Source organism: Lithobates pipiens, unplaced genomic scaffold, assembly GCF_037356315.1.
Source record: "Lithobates pipiens isolate NorthernLeopardFrog02 unplaced genomic scaffold, aLitPip1_a1.2 Scaffold_3, whole genome shotgun sequence".
Classification (NCBI taxonomy): Eukaryota; Metazoa; Chordata; class Amphibia; order Anura; family Ranidae; genus Lithobates; species Lithobates pipiens.
Window position 1 is genome coordinate 47740108 of NW_027507790.1, and position 21359 is coordinate 47761466.

At 41.1% G+C, this 21359-nt stretch overlaps 1 protein-coding gene across 1 annotated transcript in view; it reads right to left on the reverse strand.

Moving 5' to 3' along the window:
- HIC2 (HIC ZBTB transcriptional repressor 2) overlaps nucleotides 1–19248 on the reverse strand; it is a 63998-nt gene extending 44750 nt beyond the window's left edge. Inside the window, exon 1 of the mRNA XM_077461625.1 lies at nucleotides 19122–19248. The gene's annotated coding sequence lies outside the window, so the exon portion shown is untranslated. The remainder of the gene's footprint in view (nucleotides 1–19121) is intronic.
- Nucleotides 19249–21359: the final 2111 nt, after the last annotated feature.

Here is a 21359-nt window from a genome sequence, read left to right on the forward strand (position 1 = left end):
AAATGCGTCCCTAAAGTGAAACCAAACTTAAATCACCATTACCTTTTTTTTTTTTTTTTTAACTCTTATGCTGCTAGCATTAGTAAAATAGATACTGTAGGAAGGTATATTCTTGTTTTAAAAGGTCAAGTTCCCCTTATTAAAAATAACAAAATGTGTGTGATTTTAGCGGGTAAAAATAAATAAGTGCCTTATTTTTTTTTTCCAGTGGAGTGCAGGGGCAATGTCGGGCTCCTGCATACACACTCAGTACAGATGTCTGCCCATATCTCCGGACACACAGTTACTAAAGTGCAGGAAAAGTCAATGAACTATGAGGACGCTCATCAGGGCTGAGAACTACAGCCCAGCCTCCCCGACGGCAGACAGAACTTGTAGTTCATTCATTTGCAGATTCCATAGAATGGGGGGTTCAGGGGACTGCTCCAAAGTATCCTGAATGTAACATGTTGAATGGATGAGTTTGCTTTAAATAATAAAGACAAAATTAAGTGTTTTTAGTTTGTGGTACTCCAACACAGTTTCGTTTCACTTTATTCTGCCCTCTCATCAGCTCTAAAAATTATTATTAAACCCTTAGTGCTGACCATACACAAATTTGCGTTCTTGGCTTTCAGGGGTTATACCGGGGTGATGCCTGCAGCTGTAATGTTTAGAGCAGGCGGTCGGCTCTTTAGGGATAACAACTGATGTGGCTGAAAGTCGCTCTGTTGTTATCCCAAACTAACAGGAGGACAGCCCCTCCTTCCGTTCCCTTCCAGCGCTGTTCCTGGAGTTCCCATCCCTCCGGGAGACCAGAGCCACGATCCGACACTTCCACTGGCTAAAGAGAGAGACTGAAAAAAAAAAAAGCCAAAAAACAGCTTCTTTCCAGTCTATGTAAACACACGGAAGCAACGTCACAACGTCACGTCTGGTTTACCCGTCTGCCAATGGCGCTGATTTTTTTAAAAAATTACAATATTCAGAATCACCATTTTTTGGCAAACTGAATACTTTGAAGTGCAAAGGAGGACTTTGGGGTCTTTTAGAAGGAATGTAATCTGTTTTTTTTTTTTTTTTTTTTTTTTTTTTTATTTATTACATTGTCACTAAAAAAAAAAAAAAAAAAAATGTAAAGTGTATACATACACACACCAAAAAATACAGATTTTAACTTGTAAGCAAATGTCAGAAATAGGCTTAGGTGTGAAAGGGTTAAAGTAGCAGGTTAAAGTAAGGAAGGGTGGTGTTCTCTATATAGCCCCATTTGTTTAGTACAGTGTATTCCCAAGTGAGGGAGGATTACCACTGGTGACATTCACGATCAAGATAGATAGACCACAGCAGAGCTGACTTCTTTGCAAGACCACCTTGGAGGAGGTGCTACCTACTCCAGTGTCATCTGGATAGAAGGACATAAGTACTTTAGTGGAGGAACAGTTGGTAGGGGATGTTTTGTTACAAGCTCACATTTTGGAAAAACTGGATATGGGTAGACAAAAAAAAAAAAAACCCCCACACACAAGGTTGGGCTGGTATCCACCTAAAGTGGTTCTAAAGCTGAGACTTTATTTTATTTTATTATATTAATGCATTCCATGCCTCATGATAAAAAATGTTTTACAGCTTGCTCCCTCAATACTTACCTCAACCGATCCAGCACTGTGTCCGGCTGCATCTCTTTTCTCCCCTCTACTCACAGGGACTGCAGCAGCCGCCGTTGGCCGGGGGCCGAACCGAGGGGTATTGTGTGTTAATGGACGCACACAGCCTGGCTCAGGATCAAGCTTGAACATCTGCCTCCACAGCAAGTGGTTTGCTATGAGGGGCAGACACAGGAGTAGCAGAGTGCTGGTAGGGAACCCCAACAGATTAAGTTTGGGGCCACACTGCAATACCATTGCACAAAGCAGGCAAGTATAAGATGTTTATCTTTTTATTTTTATTTTTTTAATTTTTTTTTTATATAAAACAAGCTTTTAGAAACGCTTTAAGCAATGTCTGGAAAAACTAGGCTAGTAAAATGTCAGCTATTTTAGATTGGGGATAAGAAAGAACGCAAATAGTTATTCTGATTCAGAAGATATATCAACAGCAAATGCTACAGCAGAAAGAAAATTTTAGTTTTATCATGTGGCAGTCTGATATCAATCACAAAAATTAACCAGTGTTCGTAAAACAAAAGAGCCAGTAGTTTATAAACTATAGTTTATGTCTGCACTACATTTTCTTGAGAGCACCCAAATGATTTAGTATCATGGATCAGTCTGGTTCTCAACCAATGGCGTGTACAGCCCTAGAGCTTAGGGAGGGAGTTCAACTTGTTGCATCAAAAGTTTAGGATTTAAGCCTCATGCACACAGGATGTTTTGTCATCTTTCCTCCTGGCAGTAGTATTTTGGCAGGAAAAAAAACGCTGAACGTTTGTAAACGCGTATAACGTGTCAAGCACTTGGCGTTAATTTGTTTCATTGGCCAGAATTATAATTTATTCCAGCCACTGAAATAAATTAGCGCTCAAGCGCTAAATGTGGCCAAAGTTACCGTGGCCACTTTTTAAATGCGTGCAGAAAGCGCAAAAACGGCTCTGGCTGTGAAAGGGTTAAAAGAATAAGTTCACCTTTGGGAGCATGTTACATATTCCATCCATAAGATTTTTTAGTTAAAAATAAAAAAACTGGACTCCAAACTTTTTTAGCTGGCTCCTAGATTCAAAGTAAATTTGTCAAGCCCTGCAGTAAGTATATAAATGTAAAAACACGAAAGATTTTTTGCAACCAGTTATACTTTAGAGAAAAGTACAGATGTCAAAACTATTTGTGATAACATGACTCACGCCATACTGAACTTAATATTTTGAATAAAAGGGCAACATACTGAAAAAGCACCCCGGTCCAGTGAATATTTCTATAGATGCATGAAACCACACCGTGCTGGTGAGAAGAATGGGTTAAGGAAAAAAAAAAAAAAAAAAAAAAAAAAAAGTTGGAAGCGAACAAATACACCCATCAGAAATGCTGCCAGTTTGCCAACACAAGCCTGTTTTGCTTTCACTGCGTGGATGACCTGGAGCGGAGGAAATGCTTTTCTAGGAATTTCTGACACTCGTTACCATTCACGCTATGTAAGCTGGCATCTGCCCATGTAACCCAAGAGCAAAGGCAGAGAATGCAGACAATGGATCTCGTGCCGAATAGGCAGCTGTCTGCCCAGTGTCTGGGGGACCCTTTGGACAGACCAGGACTTCACTTAAAGCAGGACGCTGCCAATATTTCATCATCTCTGCTACATATTTAAAATGCAAAGTATACACATTTAGAACGTTGTTAGTATATTACAGATTGAAACCCATTTCCATTTCATTACTGTATGCAAGATGAAATCTTCCTATTCACATAACAGGCAGTTCAAATGTGAGGGTCTAAAAACAAAGAAAGATTACAGCTCGTTTACATTTCCACACCTAACAACTCCAAATTGCTCTCCTTTTTTCTCTATATGTTTTTTCCAGGGGGAAGGGAAAGTCTGTGCATCTAAAAACAACTATTTGCCCTTTAAAATATGCTACCATTTATTTCTATGAAAGATACAATATTTGGAAACAGGTCAACCTCAGCAAGCAGATCTAATTTTTTTTAAAAGCCTAAATTTAGGTAAACAAAACTTTTTTTTATTTTTTTCCTTAATCAGCACAAGGGATTGTATTTAATCCAAAGTGTCCCTTCTGTTGGTGCAGGCAACATAGTTCAAATCCTCTGTCCTCTAACCCCTTCATACCCCACAGCCAACATCTTCCAGTGCTGCTGGGGTTCATTTCAGGGCTGGATCTGCCACAGGAACTCAGTGAGGACTTTGCTTGCCATTTTACTCCATTTAGCTGTACTGTAGTTTCTGGAGGTGAACCTTTAAATCATCTGCTCATCCTCCATTCACAGAGTACTTTTCATTCATGGAAGCTATAGTGCAGATTCTATGAATGGAGGAAGGTGGCGGAAAGGGCGGGCATAGTAAGCACTCGAGTGCGCGCGGCAGGTCATTCCTGATGGGTTTACTTCCTCTTTGTCTCCCTGCAAAGGTAAAGCAAAATGGACTACTATGCATCGCATAGTAGCCCATTATGTGTCACTTACGTGACACAGGAGCCAGCGATGTCACCGCTGTCCCTTGTAGTCCAGAGCGTCCATCTTCTTCCGGCTATGAGTGTGTGAGGTGTGAGTGGCCGGAGCAGCAATGACCTCACTCCCACACATGGGAGCCACCACTAACGGCACATTGCCGTTAGCAGCGGCATGCTGCTAATGGCGATAGTGCGCCGCTGTCTATGGTGCATGCGCCGCAGACAGCTGTTGCTGTCTTTTAGTAAATATCTCCTAAACCGTGTAGGTTTAGGAGATATTTCCTGCACCTACAGGTAAGCCTTAATCTAGGCTTACCTGTAGGTTAAAGTGGTGTCTAAGGGCTTACAACCACTTTAAACACTCAATATAAAAATTCATAAGCGGACACTGTACCATGGTAACCTTCCATTAGAGCTGCACAATTCTGGCTAAAATGAGAATCACAATTTTTTTGCGTAGAAGAGCACGATTCTCGCCGCGTAACATCATCTTTCACATTATACAAAATAAATAAATAATCTACCTTTACATTTATTTATTCATTAACTACTTACGGACCGCTCGCCGTCGCTATATGTCAGCTGTTTGACGTTGAATACTGTTGTTACGGCAGCCGCAAGATCACTTTTTAAAATCAGCGGGAAAGGTGCCCCCCCCCTCCAGTCTCTGCAGCTTACCGGAGCCGTCGGTAGCGGGGGAGGATGAATGGGTCCTTTCCCCTTTTGAGGCATGGAGTTGAATGAGGGAAAGACAGCCCTCACTCGGCTCCATACCATTGGATGACGGAAGCAACGTTAAACGTCACTGCCGCATAATGGATTGGGTTTTTTTTGTTTTGTTTTTTATTGCTTTTAAGTGTAAATGTGGTACTGGAAATATCTCCTAAATGTGCGCTGTTTAGGAGGTATTTCAGTAGTGCACCAATGTCGTCATCCGCCATGTGCTGTGAAGAAATGGACCCCCGTGCTGTTTCTTCCCCAGCGTGTCCCATGACTGCCGGCTCCTGCGCGCATGCAATGGCTCCAGCCAGTCACAGAGCCGGAGTGCGCATCTCTGGAAGGAAGAGGAGCGAAGATGGATATGGCCTACACAGGGGACAGCGCGGGCTTTGTTTGCAGGTGAGTGTCACATAATGGGCTAGAATGCAATGCATGCTAGCAAATTATGCTTTTAATTTGCAGGCTTTGCAGGGAGCAAAAGAGGAAGTAAAACCTATCAGGGTTTACTTCCTCTTTAACTGGTTAAACTGACCTCATTTTACAGACTGAAGTTCATCCCTTTGATCTAAAAGAACTAAATGTTACAATGTTTATAGTTATCTCCACCTAAGCCATGTTGTGATAAACTTGGTAGGCTGCCCGTTTTTTTTTTTTTTTTGACAGGTGTCAGCAATGAGCAGAGAACAGCTCTGCACAGAATTGAGGAAATGCTGTTTTAAGATCGTGAGGGCAGTTGAATCGTGATCTCACATCTTTAATGATTAATCGTGCAGCTCTACCTTGCATGGGTAGCTTAATTCAGACCTGTACTTTAGAGATTCAGCATTTCACCTTCCTTGCTGACACCTTTCCCCCTCCTACCCCGCCATCCTGTTTTCCTGCTGAAGCTCTAAAAATACCTCAAAATTTATAGCGACGCATATGACTCTCGCAAATTCCTGCAAAGATGCAGAGGTGAGTGGCCAAGGCTCAAACTGTGGCAAAAAGGGCTGCATATGGTGACCCAAAACCAACATGGGGAGATTGGATGAGACTCCTGCGTATGGCAGATCAGCAAATGAAAGCCAACTTATCAACTGAGGAGGCAGACGGCTATCCAAAAACATGCTACTTTACTATAACGCAGGTTGCATTTAAAATCCCTAAAGCGAGTTAAGTACAAACATGCCTTAAAGTCCAATTTTGATCAACTGTGCCCACACTGCATGAGTTAACTGCTTGTTTTGTCTAGGGGCGGTCACAGAGCCTACACTCACTCACCTGATCCTTCTATTCTCCAGAAAACAGAGCTCCCCCATATCCAGAGGTGGAATGTGCCCAATGTCTTCACATGTAAAGCCGGTCTATGGGTGTGATGACATCAGGAACATTCCACTACACAAGATCGCTAGACTGCGGGGGGGGGGGGGGGGGGGAGTAAGGCATATGGGTCAGGAGCCACAGGAACCAGTCTTGTGCGGAGGAGGATTAGGTAAGTATATCTCAGCTTTCCAATCCCCTAAACAAAAAAAACAAGCAGTTAACCCATGCAATGCTGGTACAGCCCCACTACAAAAGGGAAAAAATAAATAGCCAGTTAAGCTTTAAGTAAAAATTAAAGTGGAATTTCACTCAACACAAATTTTTAATCCTTGTATTGCTAGCATTAGTAAATATATCATATTTACTTGTTTTAAACCTTCAGTTACTTTCTAGGCAAATTATGTCATACATCCCCAGCAGTCTTCAAGTAGGGAGGAGGTGCTTTCTCACCTAAACACACCATTTTGCCTGCATGCCTGAGCGAATGGCAGATGGATGCCAGGAAGTAAATGCTACATGAATCATCTGCCCTTACTCAAGATGGTAATGGCCAGAAATGCTAGGGGGTGTTTTTCAAAGTAATTTCTCATAAAAACAAAGCATGGAGACATGGGTGGATGGATGGCAGAGTTTGCTTTGAATATTAAAAATGTATTAAATAACATTTTTTGGTGCTGAGATGCAGTGCAGTTCTGCTTTAAAATAGGAACATAGTACATCTATGTATCAAGTGTTTGTTCACATTTCTTTGGAATTAAAAAACAAATCCTAGGTTTAAGCTACAATGAATAAGTAATTTTTTTGCATTCCATTAACATCTCTATTCAGTCATTCCAATGAGTGGTTTCAGAGGCAGGCCTGGGTTATTACCTCATAGGGATACTCCAGGGTGTACAAAGTAGCTTCTTCCTTTGATTTTCCTGACTCTGGATTGCAGCCAGCCCCACTAGTAAAAGGCCCTGCAGTTTGGAATGCTTTCAGTGCATTTCTTCCACACAGGCTGATTCATGCTTTACAAACCTGACCTACATGTTACAGTCACAGATATGCAGCACAGGACAAGCATCTCTTTTCAGATGGTACACACACAGAGTCCTGGATGCCACATGAAGAGGAATTAACCTACAATGTGCATTTCTTAACATTAAAAGCAGTGAGCTTCTTTTAGCAGTAAAAGGATCATAAATGGGCCTCGCTATTTGGTTCCATTTAACTGAGAAGCTCCAACCTCAATGGCTTTTCTCCTTCATAAAAAAACTTGACATTTTACAGATCTCTCAAGTCAAGACACTAGAATTTTGGGGGTGACCAGGAGATATTAGGATGGAGAGTTTCTGCTTTGAACTATAAACTGAAGTGGCTGACATTTTATTACTTGTTTACATTATTGTTATTATACAGGATTTATATAGCGCCGTCAGTTTGCGCAGAACTTTACAACGTTAAGGCAGATAGTAGTTACTTACAATAGAATTTAACACAGGAGCAATGAAAGGGCCCTACTCGTTAGAGCTTACAATCCAAGAGCATCATTTTTAAATGACACAGAAAAAGTGGGGGAAAAGATTGGATCTGAAGAACAAATGCCAGTGATGTAAATCCCTATTATTGGATCCTGTTGGTTTAGTAAAACTGGAGCACTCAGAATCTGGTGCAGCTGTGCATTGTATCCAATCAGCTTCTAACTTCAGCTTGTTCAATTAGGCTTTGACTAAAAAAAAAAAAAAAAAAAATAAAAAAAAAAACACCTGGAAGCTGATTGGTTTCTATGCACAGCTGCGCCATATTTTGCACTCTCCAGTTTTAGTAAAATCAACCTCATTGTTTACAAGCATACAAATGCAGCTATTGGACTGTACCATCAAACGTCATAGAGGAACATTCTGGCCTTTCAACACCGGAACCTATCCAGAATCCAAGCCCCGTGGGTATGTTCAGGAGAGAGCTCTAAAGGATGCTGGACACACTTATCACAGAAAGTGTTTCCGTTGGTTGATGCATTATTGGAATAAAGAAAAAAAGCCCCCGAGTAATGGAGAAGCTTTCAGGGAGATGGAGAATGGCTCTTGATCTGTAATGCAGGAGGGGTGAGAGGCCAGAGCGAAATGAGCTTATGTATTATTCACAGTGCAACCAGAGAATAACCAGGCCAGGAGTCAGTAACATGGCAAACGAAGCCCATGCACGAGGCAGATGCAAAATTCTGCACATACGACTCACAATTAGCTACTAAAAACATGCACATATCAGCATTCTCTAGAACCTTTTACATTTCTACCATCATCATAACTCAGTCCTGGGACATATATTCTACCTGGAGAATGTACAGAGATTGAGAGAGTTTCATTCAGAATTACAGACTAACAAACAATCAGCATCTTAAATGCGTTGCCTCTGAGGTCACAAGCCTATTATAGAAAATAGGTACACTAAGATGTTCAACTCAGCAGGTTCATCCAGAATTTCCACCTTTCCACGCTCCATGTATTTTGGATATAGAGCTAGCTGATCATCATTGTTGTTCTACAGGAAAGAAAAAAGGACCCGCCCTTATTTTTCTTGAATGGGTGGGGGGGCATAATGCATTTTCTTGCAGATGTATTATTACTTGTGCTTTTATTGCTTTGTCATCGTTAAAGCTAAAATCCCCTTCAGTAGGAGAGTTGGGGCACACCAACTTAACTATATGCTTGAACAAAAAATAAAAAAAATAAAATAAAAAAATCAGCCAACTGGCAATTCTAGAGAGGTTCTTAATCCACGTCAATATAAAATGTTTGCAGTTATTTTCACAGAATCCATGCTAAGGGGTTGGGGGAACTAATCCCCACTATGATCCCATAAAATATAAACAAACACTAATCATGGTTGGGAGATTTTCCAGCATGTTGGGACATCTCTACAAAATTTGCATGAAGAAGGTAATTATGTGTTCCCTGTACAGAAGTCAAATCACTCACTTCAAGGTCAGGTATAAAGTCACAACAGCATTGGGCTATATCAATAGGATGGGCAGTTCTTTAATTACCAGGAAAAATCTGCCCACTATTGCCAGCCACCATCAGATCCATTATCTGCAACAATCCAGACCCAAACTGTGCTGATCAACAGTCAAGATGTGACCATTTCATATGGAACCCAAGAAATGTGTTCATACAGAACATACATGCAAAACTAGGGGTGCACCGAATGGGTTTTTTGGTGCCGAAACCGATACCGAAAATGAAAAATACACTAGGCCGAAAACGACTGTTTTTAAAAAATATTTTCATACAGCAGATGGTCAGAGACTGGGGACATGGTACAGGAGGTGGTCAGAGACTGGGGACATGGTACAGGAGGTGGTCAGAGACTGGGGACATGGTACAGGAGGTGGTCAGAGACTGGGGACATGGTACAGGAGGTGGTCAGAGACTGGGGACATGGTACAGGAGGTGGTCAGAGACTGGGGACATGGTACAGGAGGTGGTCAGAGACTGGGGACATGGTACAGGAGGTGGTCAGAGACTGGGGACATGGTACAGGAGGTGGTCAGAGACTGCAGGCATGGTACAGGAGATCAAAGCAGCCTCACCAGTTCCCCTCAGATGCAGCCTGCCTGATAAAAATACATGCAGTGTTTTCCATGTATTCCAATGGCTTTAGTTCACACCATGCAGTCAGTTTCCGGTGCGGAAACTGACTGCATGGTGTGAACTAGAGCCATTGGAATACATGGAAAACACTGTGCATGCATTTTGTGCAAACAAAAAAAAAAAAAAAACACACCTCCTACTAGCAATAACAACTTAACCCTTCCCCATTCTATCACATGGCGATAAAAACCTAGCTGGGTCAAAATCAAGATTATTATTATTTTTTTATATGGTCAATAAAGTGAGTACAGCCTTTGTGCTGTAACCTGGTTTATATAGCATGGCTCCATTCACACAAGTGGCCAGAGGTAGATAGTTTCAGAGGCAAACAAATGACTTTTGGATGCAGCAGCACCGTGGGCACAAAACTTGATTTAGCTGCGGACAAAACTCTGCAATGCTTGCCGTACACACTCTTTCCCCCTCAGGCAGCTTGACAGTGTCTAAATGCAGCCTCACCCATGCCCGGATCTGTGCGGTGATCTCCGTGCATCACGGAGCTGTGCATTGAATTGCCCGGGCGGCTGCAGTAACAATGTCCCGCCTCCTGTAATCGCGTCACGCTGATTCAATGTCCCGCCATTGGATCAGTGTACCGTCTGTCACAAGAGGCGGGACATTGTTACTGCAGCCGCCCAGGCAATTCAACGCACAGCTCCGTGACAGACGGAGATCACTGCACTGTCGGGCGGGAGGATGGAGGAGGGAGGACAGAGGACTGGGGACAAGCCAGGAAAACACCCGTGCAATGGGCGGCACCAGGGGCGGAGCCCCGCAAAGGCCCCACCCCCATTTTCGGCCCCATTATCGGCAAGATTTTCCTTTCGGCAATTTGCCGAAAACACAATTTTTGGCCGATATGTTTCAGCGGCCGAAATTTCGGTGCATCCCTATGCAAAACTGTAGTTAATTGGGTTGGTCTAGCACAGGGGTCTCCAAACTTTTCTAAACAAGGGGCCAGTTTACTGTCCTTCAGACTTTAGGGGGGCTGGTCTTTGGCCAGCAAGTAGAAAAACGTCCTGATGTCAGCGCGAGCAAACAATGGCAAATCTTTAGCATGAGGCACCGTGACCCCTTATTGGTGTCGGCGGGAGGAACCATGGCCCCTTATCATTGGCGTCAGGACCAGTATCATATCAATGATGTCAGTGGCTTGGAAGGGTGCTGGCATCACTGGCATCAGTGGGTGGAATAGTTCTCCACTGTTGGTGTCAGTGGCAAGAATTATACCCCCATTGTTGGAGTCAGTAGGAGGAATAGTGCCCCAAGGGCCAGATAAAGGCAAGCAGATGGCCACATCCAACCCCCCCCCCCCCCAGCCACAGTTTTAAGACCACTGGTCTAGTGCAATTCTCATATTTCTTCTAGTGTAAATTGGGTGGAACAGTCAAGCCTTTAGAAGGATATGAAGCTAAAATACAGTTACAAGTTTTAAAAACAAATATGAAGATATTAGTGCCATATCAGTAATCAATATATGTGCCCTATATTGCTTTTAGTTTGTTGCAAAAATAGGTGCAAACAGTAAGAGCTGTCACAAGACTTGCCTGCAATGAGTTCTACGCAGAGCAGCGAGTGAGAAGATTACTCAAGCTAGTGGTTTGTTGGGACCAGTTCCAGCAGCAGTCACACCTCACTCTTACTGAAGAACAGGTAGGGCAACCATGAGGCCTTTTATCTGTGCGGTGTCTGCATTTACCTTGGCGATGGATCAAACCCCTAGGCTTCATTGTTCCACAAGTTATTACTAAGCAGAGACTTTTCAGGAATTGCTTGCGATAACCGTTAACCCATTCTAGAACCAGCAAAAATAAAAAATAAAAATGGAAATAAATGCAAATAAGTCTGAAACTGAGACTATGGGGAAAGATTATGTATATGTGGTGGGCAGAAGGCCATGGGGGCAAAACTGAGTCACAGATGTCGAAGTGCCACTTGCAGCTGAATACAACACACTCGCTAATAGAGAAGTAAGCATACATTCTGCTGGAGAAAATTCAGCATTGCTGAAAGACCAAAACCAGCACCGATTAGCTTGCTGGGTTTAAAATAAGATCCCATTGTGTAATAACCACAGAGTTATATTAATAAATTACATTGCAAGACATGGTTTGCATTTTTCACTACAACATGCTTCCTTTAAAACTGGGTGAATTATGTGTAACTAATCTGTGGTTAAAATCTTAAGTAATTAGGAATGAAAAACACGCTGTGTACTCATGGCTTCAGATCAGTGCTTGTACACACCGAGTGAAAAAAAAACAAAAAACGAATGGACTATGAATAACCAGTTTTATCATACAGAGAGCACTTCGGCCAAGACTGTCCACAAGGGGGGGGGGGGGGGGGGGATAAGGAAATATTTACAATTACTTTAATATTTATCTATCATCACCTTCAGTATTGCTTTACTGATGCATACACAATAAACACTCATACACTTAAGAATACAAGATAAAAAAAAAGTTAAGAAAAAGTATGACGGTCCTGCTCTATAGTATTTTTGATTCATAAGTACCCCCACATTACAGCTGAAAGTGTAAACGTTATGAAATAATTATCTTTAGCCTCTTATAAATACACTCCCCCTTTTTTTTTTTTTTTTTTTTTAACTCAAACACCTCTAATTTAGAGACGATAGAAAACTCTCCTGATCATTTTTTTTTTTTTGTTTTCCCTTCTGCTACAACGTTGATCAGACTCATTTAAATTTTAAAGATGATATTCATTCAGCTTGTAAACATATGAAGCTTCCAGGGGTAAAGCAGGCAGCAAAAGAGAAAAGGGGGGGATGTTTGCAGATGATCACGTGACTGCATGTCAGATGCAGCAAGGGACCTACCTCTGCATAATAAAAGGGCAGTTTGTGCTGACCCTGTGGGGTCAAACTGATTTAAATAATTAAACCTGGAACTGTCAGCCACCCCCTGTAAATAATAACCCTGAAGACATCAGGATCAGATTGCTAGTGAAAAGCTGGCCACTTATAGGGTTGCAATTTATCTCCCTTTTCTCTTCTCCTTTGTGCTGAGAGGCATCAGGAAATGTGCCATCCAAGAGGTCTACACAACCACTCGGCACAGCAACATTTTGCATAACAAGATAAACAACACCGAGTGACTCAGGGGAAAAATAAAAAATAAAATAAAGCAAAAAGGGACTGATGGTCCCATACTGATGACCTAGGGTAAATATTATACATTACTTGGCTAGAAGTTAGCCAACCAATGCCAATTCAACTTTGTGATACTTTATAATTAGAAGCCAAACAAAGAGAAGGGAGGAGGGGGTGCAGTAATTACACAGATGGTGAGAGGCACGCTTCCCAATCTTAACCCTATGCTACCACTCAGCGGGTTAAACAAAGGCACGAGCACATATTACAGCACCAACCTAGGTGTCATTTACTTTTTACAGAAAACCTTTATTTGGATATATGTATATAACAGGCAAACGGATCAATGCTTTCTGCACAATGCCAGTCGGTTTCAATAAATCACCCCCAGACATGGGAGTACCAATCTTTTACATGATTTGATAAAAAAATATAAAAAAAATAAAATTATTATATATGTAAAATGTAATCAAATCATGTAATAGATTCGTACTCCCATGTCTTGGGAATCATTTATTGAAACAGACTAGCATTGTGCATCAAGCATTGATCCGTTTGATATTATAGGGCAGATCCTTGGTGTTAAAGATTTGTTTGCCTGAAACATACATATGAGAGAGAGAGAGATTAAGGCCCCATACACACTATTCGATTTTCTGCAGATTTTGCTCTTCAGATTTACCAAAGCCAATATGAGGTCAAACCTTAAGAGTTTGAATTTGTATGCAATCAGGGAGGCCCTTGCACTACATGGTTTAGGTAAATCTGAAGACAAAAATCTGCAGCAAATCTTACATTGTGTATGGGGTCTTAGGACAATGCCAAGAACCCATGCACACATGCTTTAAAAAAATAAAAAAATAAAAAAATAAAAAAAAAGCCATATAGAGCATTTTTCGTAAAGGTGTTAAGAAGCGTTCATCGATTTTCTTTTTCTTTTCTGCCAGAAAACTGCTCTCAAAGATGCAAGCCAAAGGGTTTTTTTTACTTACTCTAAAATGTGGAACTAAAAACATGCCTCTAAAACGTCATAATGTGCACGGACACAGGATAATGGTCCCCATAAACTAGATGAAAAAACATTGAAAAACCTGTCGTCATTTGGACTGTTCATTTTTCCTCCAGTTAACAGGCTCAAATAGAAAAAATTGTTTTTGACTTTTCAGAGCCATAGAAAAAAAAAAGAAACTGGAAAAACTTCGGCGGGACGAACGATAAATTGAAAGGTTAAAGTGTGTTTCTCACCTGTTAAAAATTGAAATCTTCGCACTAACCACATGTGATAAAACGGACAAAAAAAAAAACTGATGTCCATTGAACAATTTATTGTTAGAAATTCAGTCATTAAATGATGGCACTAGGGCTGCAACTAATGATTATTTTCATAATTGATTAGTTGGCCGATTATTGTTTCGATTAATCGGATAATAACCTTAAAAAAAAAAAAAAAAAAAAATGGGTCAAATTGACGTTCATTTTCAACCACAGTGAAAGGAAAATTTGAAAATAATAGAAAACTTCTCGGTCAAAGGAATTTTCAAACAAACAGTGTATGTGGTTTTTGTTCAGAAATTAAGTGAAAATTTCAAACAAAATTCTATTTTTCATCTGAATATTCTCACCTGAAAATTGATCCGCAAGGCCAGCATAAGGACCGGTGCACACCTATGCAGTTTTTGATTTTGATCTGTTTCTGCTGTGCGTTTTGATTTTTGTGCACGTGATGTTACTGCAATTTGCGTTTTTTGCTTCTTTTTTTTTTTGGGCAGATTAAAAAAAAAAAAAAAAAAACACAAATTGCTGCAAAAACGCATTACATTCTTTTCTGCGGCTTCTCCATTGAAGTATATTGAACCAAAAAAGCACCGCTTTGCGTTAAAAGTCCCCGACCCTTTCCAAATTTGCAGCGGCTGAAAAAAGCACAGATGTGAACGTGTCCCATAGGAAACCATGTAAATGAACTGTAGTGCATTTCTACAAAAAGCACCAAACATATAGATGTGAACCAGGTCTAAGACATTTAGTAACATAATGGGGTTAAAAAGACTATAATTATCCCTTTATAAGTACAAAAAAAAAAAAAAAGCAGATAATCACTACTGGAAGGGGTTCATTTTTTTACTGTAGAACAGTGAAAGTAATATTTACAGTAGTGATTATATATTTTTGTACTATAAAGGGCTCATTTTAGTTTTTTTTAACCCCATTATGTTACTGGCCAATTAATCGATTATGAAAATAGTAATCTATTCATTTCATAATCGATTAGTTGTTTCAGCCCTAGATATCACTATCATTTGTGCCAACAGTTTCGTTATTCGACAACAAGTTTGAACGATTTGTCATATAGTGTATGGCCAGCATAACATTAACTGCTTCTACAGGCAAAACTTTTTTTGTGCATGAGCCCTTAAACTGAGAGGTAGTGTTCCATTTGGTAAAGGTTGTCCTCTTCAGTTACTAGATCTTCCCTACTGAATTTGTGCCACAGCTTCCACGTACTGGTACATGACAGGACAAGCTTACTGCTCCTATGGTTCTTTGATCTTGTTTGTTAAAAGGTACATTGGACTTGCTCTACCATGATGCAGACAGAGCAGAAAAAGAAAAATGCCACCCGGGCTGTAATTTCAAACAGGCTTCTGCCTAGAAGCAGAGCCAGGGGCACGAGGAGGGGAAAGAGCAAGGACGCCTCTGTGCATGTTACATTCCAGGTGTGCTGCTAAGCCAGTCACATCCACAACTATTACAGATACACTCCAAACTATTACTTCCCGAGTATTTCCTTCTGAAGCATATAGCCTTCAATATTCAGCTAGGGCACCCTTAGCTGAGAAGCGAAAAGCAGCAACAACCTTTTTGAAAGCTTCCCATTTAAAACAGGAAAATGTAGGTACTAAAAAACAAACTCTATAGGATCTCTCTGTCATTGAACAAAATGCTTATGTACATAATGTATGCATGTAGTACCCTCAGTTACATAGATCAGCCATACTCAATCATGGGTCTGTATAGTTCCAGGACTGATGCCACTTGACAAAGCCAGCAGGGTGACACCAATCACTTTTTTAGCGGTCAGTGAGGGTGGCATTCTCATTTTTTTGCTCAATCAGCTGTAGTGCTGATCAGTGTATTCTGGCAGAAAACAATAGCACAGCGACAGGGATTCCCCCATCCACCTTGATTGTGTGGATAGGGTAATCTGTTTTGGTTAAGCTGGTCGACTGAAAAAAAAAAAAAAAAAAAAAAAGTACAAAAACCATCTATGGTCAGCTTAAAGATACAACCTTCTTACATGCTACCAGTGTAATGGACATATTTGCAGTTGACCCCTCATTGAACTGATTTAGGGTTCCCACTGGAGTAAATACACACAACACTAATAGTAACTGATACCAACCATACCACAATGGACTGAAGCCAAACTCGTCCAAGGTGGATTCTTACTGGTTACTTTGAGCACTGCCCTTTGCTCCTTGCACTGTTTCATTGATTAAGCCCTATGTTCTCTGCCTGATGGCAACCAGATTGCACCAACTGGATCCTTAACTCTGCTTTTGCCCATCCCCCATCTACATTTCTGTAAAAGGTGTAAGCCCTTTTTTTTGAGGGGCTAGAAGACAGCATGGTAATACAATCCTAAACTGCCAACCCAGTTGTAGAATTGCCCAATACAAGGAGTAGCAATACAATCACAAAATTGGAATCTCAAGAAAATGATTAATAGATAAATACGATTCCATTGCGATTGTAAGACACTAGATTTTACCTTGTGACAGCCAATGCCTCTACATGTAGATCATTTGGTATATGGAGAAATGTTTTGTTTATATTATCCGACTATTTTTACACATATAAACAAATTATAGGAATGGCAGAAACATAATACACATAGAGGAGAAAACTATATTAAAAAAAAAAAAAAAAAAAAAAAAAAACCTTCAATGAACCAAATGTTTAAAGTGTTTATTTTAATATTTAAGAAATTCAACTATTGTATTTGATATTTTTTTTTAGACTGCCGTTTTATTCTAGCAGTATTCCTTTTACTGGGACGTTGTTACATACGCGCTCAGACAAGGATCAAGATTGAGAATTCAGTAACACATCAGCATAATTGATCAGCCATCGCTGGATATCAAGGACTAAATTGCTATATGTAAAGTACCAGCAAATCATCTGTAAACCCATCTTACTATGGAATTATTCAGATGTACAAAGACCCCCCCCCTCCCCCCTCCCCAGTGCAATCTGTAAACCAAGAGAAAATCCAACAGCACTAGATAGATTTACTGTGAAACTCAGGCAGCACCTGTATTTGTTAGGTGGAAATGCTGACTGCTGAGTCCCCACACCCCCTTAATAACTACAAGGTGTATGATGAAGCAGGTAAACTGCTTTTATTTACCTTAATACCATGGCAGAGCAGGTTCCCATCCCTACAACACACACATGCGTGAGAAGCATAAAGATCGCATACGTAGCAAGTCAACGCTCTAGGAAATTAACCCATTGCAGACGTAATGTAAGCCAGCAACTCGTGCCAGATCAGCATGTACAGGGATGGGTTGGAGCCTGCAAAGAAATCCCATCCAAAGCAAAAAAACACATCACCACAATCACCCTGACATATACCATCTCCAGGGAGCGGGGGGGGGGACCCGATTTCTTCCCATGAGGTGTGGGGTTTATAGAATGATCACTAGTGACAGCTCAGCAGAAGAGTTAATGTGTACTGCAATCTCCTGCCAACTGCCCTACAGCACTAAAGGGGTTTATACCTGTACATGGTACCAATGGAGCAGGGTAATACATGAAGGTTCTGATGGTCCAATCAGCATTGTGGGTCACGTGTGAACACACAAGATTTAAGACAACAACTTAGGAGAAGCGATTCTGTATTCTAAAGAGAAAAGCGAAAGGAGGCTTCCCCCGGGTGTATTTACTGCCACACATACACAGCAACGCCATCTACTACACATCTAGGGGGGCTTGTTCTACAATGTATGCAAAGCAGCTCCAAAGGACAGGAGAAGATTATAAACAAACAAAAAAAAAAAATTATATATTTATAAATATAATAATAAAATACACAAAAATTAATATATATATATATATATATATATATATATATATATATATATATATATATATATATATATTTTTTTTTTACACACACACATACATAGGAATTTCCCTCTAAGATAAACAATTACATAGAAAAAAAAACGTGATAGAGATATATATATATATATATATATATATATATATATATATATATATAGCCCCAAACTACATCTGGAATAGACATGGATGTGTGTGAGAGATATATATTATATATATCCATATCCCCCCAAATCTACCCTGTGGTATAAACAGTCATAGAAGAGATAATAAGAAAAATATATATCTTTTATGGCTGTTTATACCCCAGGGTAGATTGGGGGGGGGGTGTTTGTGTATATATATATATATATATATATATATATATATATATATATATATATATATATATATATATATATATTTTTTTTTTTTTTTTTAATTCTATAGATACACACCCACCCCCCAAATTACCTCAAGGATAAACAGTAACACAGAATATATAATTTTTTTTCTCCTCTGGGATAAACAGCCACAAACAAAAAAAAAAAGGTATACATAACCAAACTGGGATAAATAAGGAGAAAAAGTTTATACACCCTACACTGCCCTCTGGGATGATCAGTCACATAGGGAAAAAAAAAAAGTGCATATACCCTATCCCCATCTACCCAATGGTATCACTATAAAGTGTCATATAGAAAAAAAAAATGTATGTATGTATGTATACACACACACACACACACACACACACACACACACACACGCATATCCCTAGGGAAGTGGCTGCTCCCCTCCCCCATGAAGGCAGCCCACCTTTTGCCAGTGTATGGAGTGTGGAGGGTCCAGCTGGCAGCAGACCAGTAATAAGAGATAAGAAGATGTCCCAACCCCCTCAGCTTCCAGCTCTGTCCCCTACCTTCCAGATCTGTCCCCCGACCTCGGTGCCCCCTCACAGCCCCTGCCACCACGTCCACATGTATGGGGCACTCACACCCACTCCACACACAGCCCGCACAGGCGTCTATGGCACCCACCATTCATCCCCCCAAACTCCGTGCACTGTCCCTCACCCGGTGTGCCAGGCATTGTGCACCTCTAAAAGGCACCGACACCGTCCCTGTTCCCCCCGCACCCCCTCCGTTACCTTACTGCATGTGAGCGGCTCTGTCAGTGCAGCCCCGGGCTCCTCATCTCACAGCCACCCGGCCGCCATCTTCCAGCGTGACGTGGGGACTCACCCCTGACCTGCAATATGAACAGGAGCCAAAGAGGGAGAGAGAAGGAGGGAGGAGAGGAGAGGTGGTGACGGAGGGAGGGGAGGAAGGAGGGTACAGGGCTCAGAATGGCACAGGAGGAGGAGGAGCAGAGGGCACCCATACAGAGGAGGAGGAGGAGGAGGGGGGGTGTCAGTGTACAATGGGAGCAGGGTGCATGCTATTACTGCTTGTGTCCTCCTAGAGTCTGCCCCCAGGTCACTGCATCACATCACATACTGTATATACCTCATATATACTGTATACACTTACCTGTATGACACCCTGCTACTCCATACTGTATACCACATACATACTGTATACCTCACATACATACTGTATACACTTACCTGTACGACATCCTGTTACTCCATACTGAATACCACATACATACTGTATACCTCACATAAATACTGTATATACCCCATGCATACTTATACACTTACCTGTATGACACTGTGATACTCCATACTGTATATCTAATATTCTGTATACCTTACATACATACTGTATACCTCATACATACAGTATACACTTACCTGCATGACACCATGCTACTCAATACTGTATACCTCACATATATACTGTATACCTCATACATTCCGTATACCTCAAGTACATACTGTATACTACATACATTCGGTATACCTCACATACATACTGTATACCTCATACATACAGTATACACTTACCTGTATGACACCATGCTACTCCATACTGTATACCACATACATACTGTATACCTCACATACATACTGTATACCTCATACATTCAGTATACCTCACATACGTACTGTATACACTTACCTGTATGACACCATGCTACTCCGTACTGTATACCTCATACATGCTGTATACCTCACATACATACTGTATACCTCACACATTCCGTATACCTCACATACATACTGTATACCTTATACATACAGTATACACTTACCTGTATGACACCATGCTACTCCATACTGTATACCACATACATACTGTATACCTCATACATTCCGTATACCTCAAGCACATACTGTATACCTCATACATTCCGTATACCTCACATACACACTGTATACCTCATACATTCCGTATACCTCATATAAATACTGTATATACTTACCTGTATGACACAGTGCTACTCCGTACTGTATACCTCATACATTCTGTATACCTCACATACATACTGTATACCTCATACATACAGTATACACTTACCTGTATGACACCATGCTACTCCATACTATATAGCACATACATACTCTATTCCTCACATACATACTGTACTCCTCACATACATACTGTATACCTCATAAATTCCGTATACCTCAACACACAGTCATTAGTGTCTAAACTGCTGGCAACAAAAGTGAGTACACCCCTAAGTGAAAATGTCCAAATTGTGCCCAAAGTGTCAGTATTTTTGTGGCAACCATTATATTCCAGCACTGCCTTAACCCTCTTGGGCATGGAGTTCACCAGAGCTTCACAGGCCACTGGAGTCCTCTTCTACACCTCCATAATGACATCACGGAGCTGGTGGATGTTAGCCACCTTGCGCTCCTCCACCTTCCCTTTGAGGATGGCCCACAGATGCTCAATAGGGTTTATGTCTGGAGACATGCTTGGCCAATCCATCACCTTTACCCTCAGCTTCTTTAGCAAGGCAGTGGTCGTCTTGGAGGTGTGTTTGGGGTCGTTATCATGTTGGAATACTGCCCTGCGGCCTAGTCTCTGAAGGGAGGTGATCATGCTCTGCTTCAGTATGTCACAGTACATGTTGGCATTTATGGTTCCCTCAATGAACTGTAGCTCCCAAGTGCCGGTGTCCTATCATATATGGTCACCCATCGGATAGTGTCCGCGCATGCGCAGTACACAGCACACACAGATTCCAAAAATACCCGAAGATGAACGGCGCCTGCGCCGTGAGTCCAGGTTCTATCCCTACCATCCAAGTGGACATAGAGTTGGAATATAAAAGAGCCGAGTGTAGCGAGGCCGAGCCCGAAGCGTGGCGAGCGAAGCTCGCCCGCGAGGGGCCCTCTAATTTTCTCAAGCCTATGTCCACTTGGATGGTGGGGCTACCACCTGACCATCAGACCACAGGACATGGTTCCAGTAATCCATGTCCTTAGTCT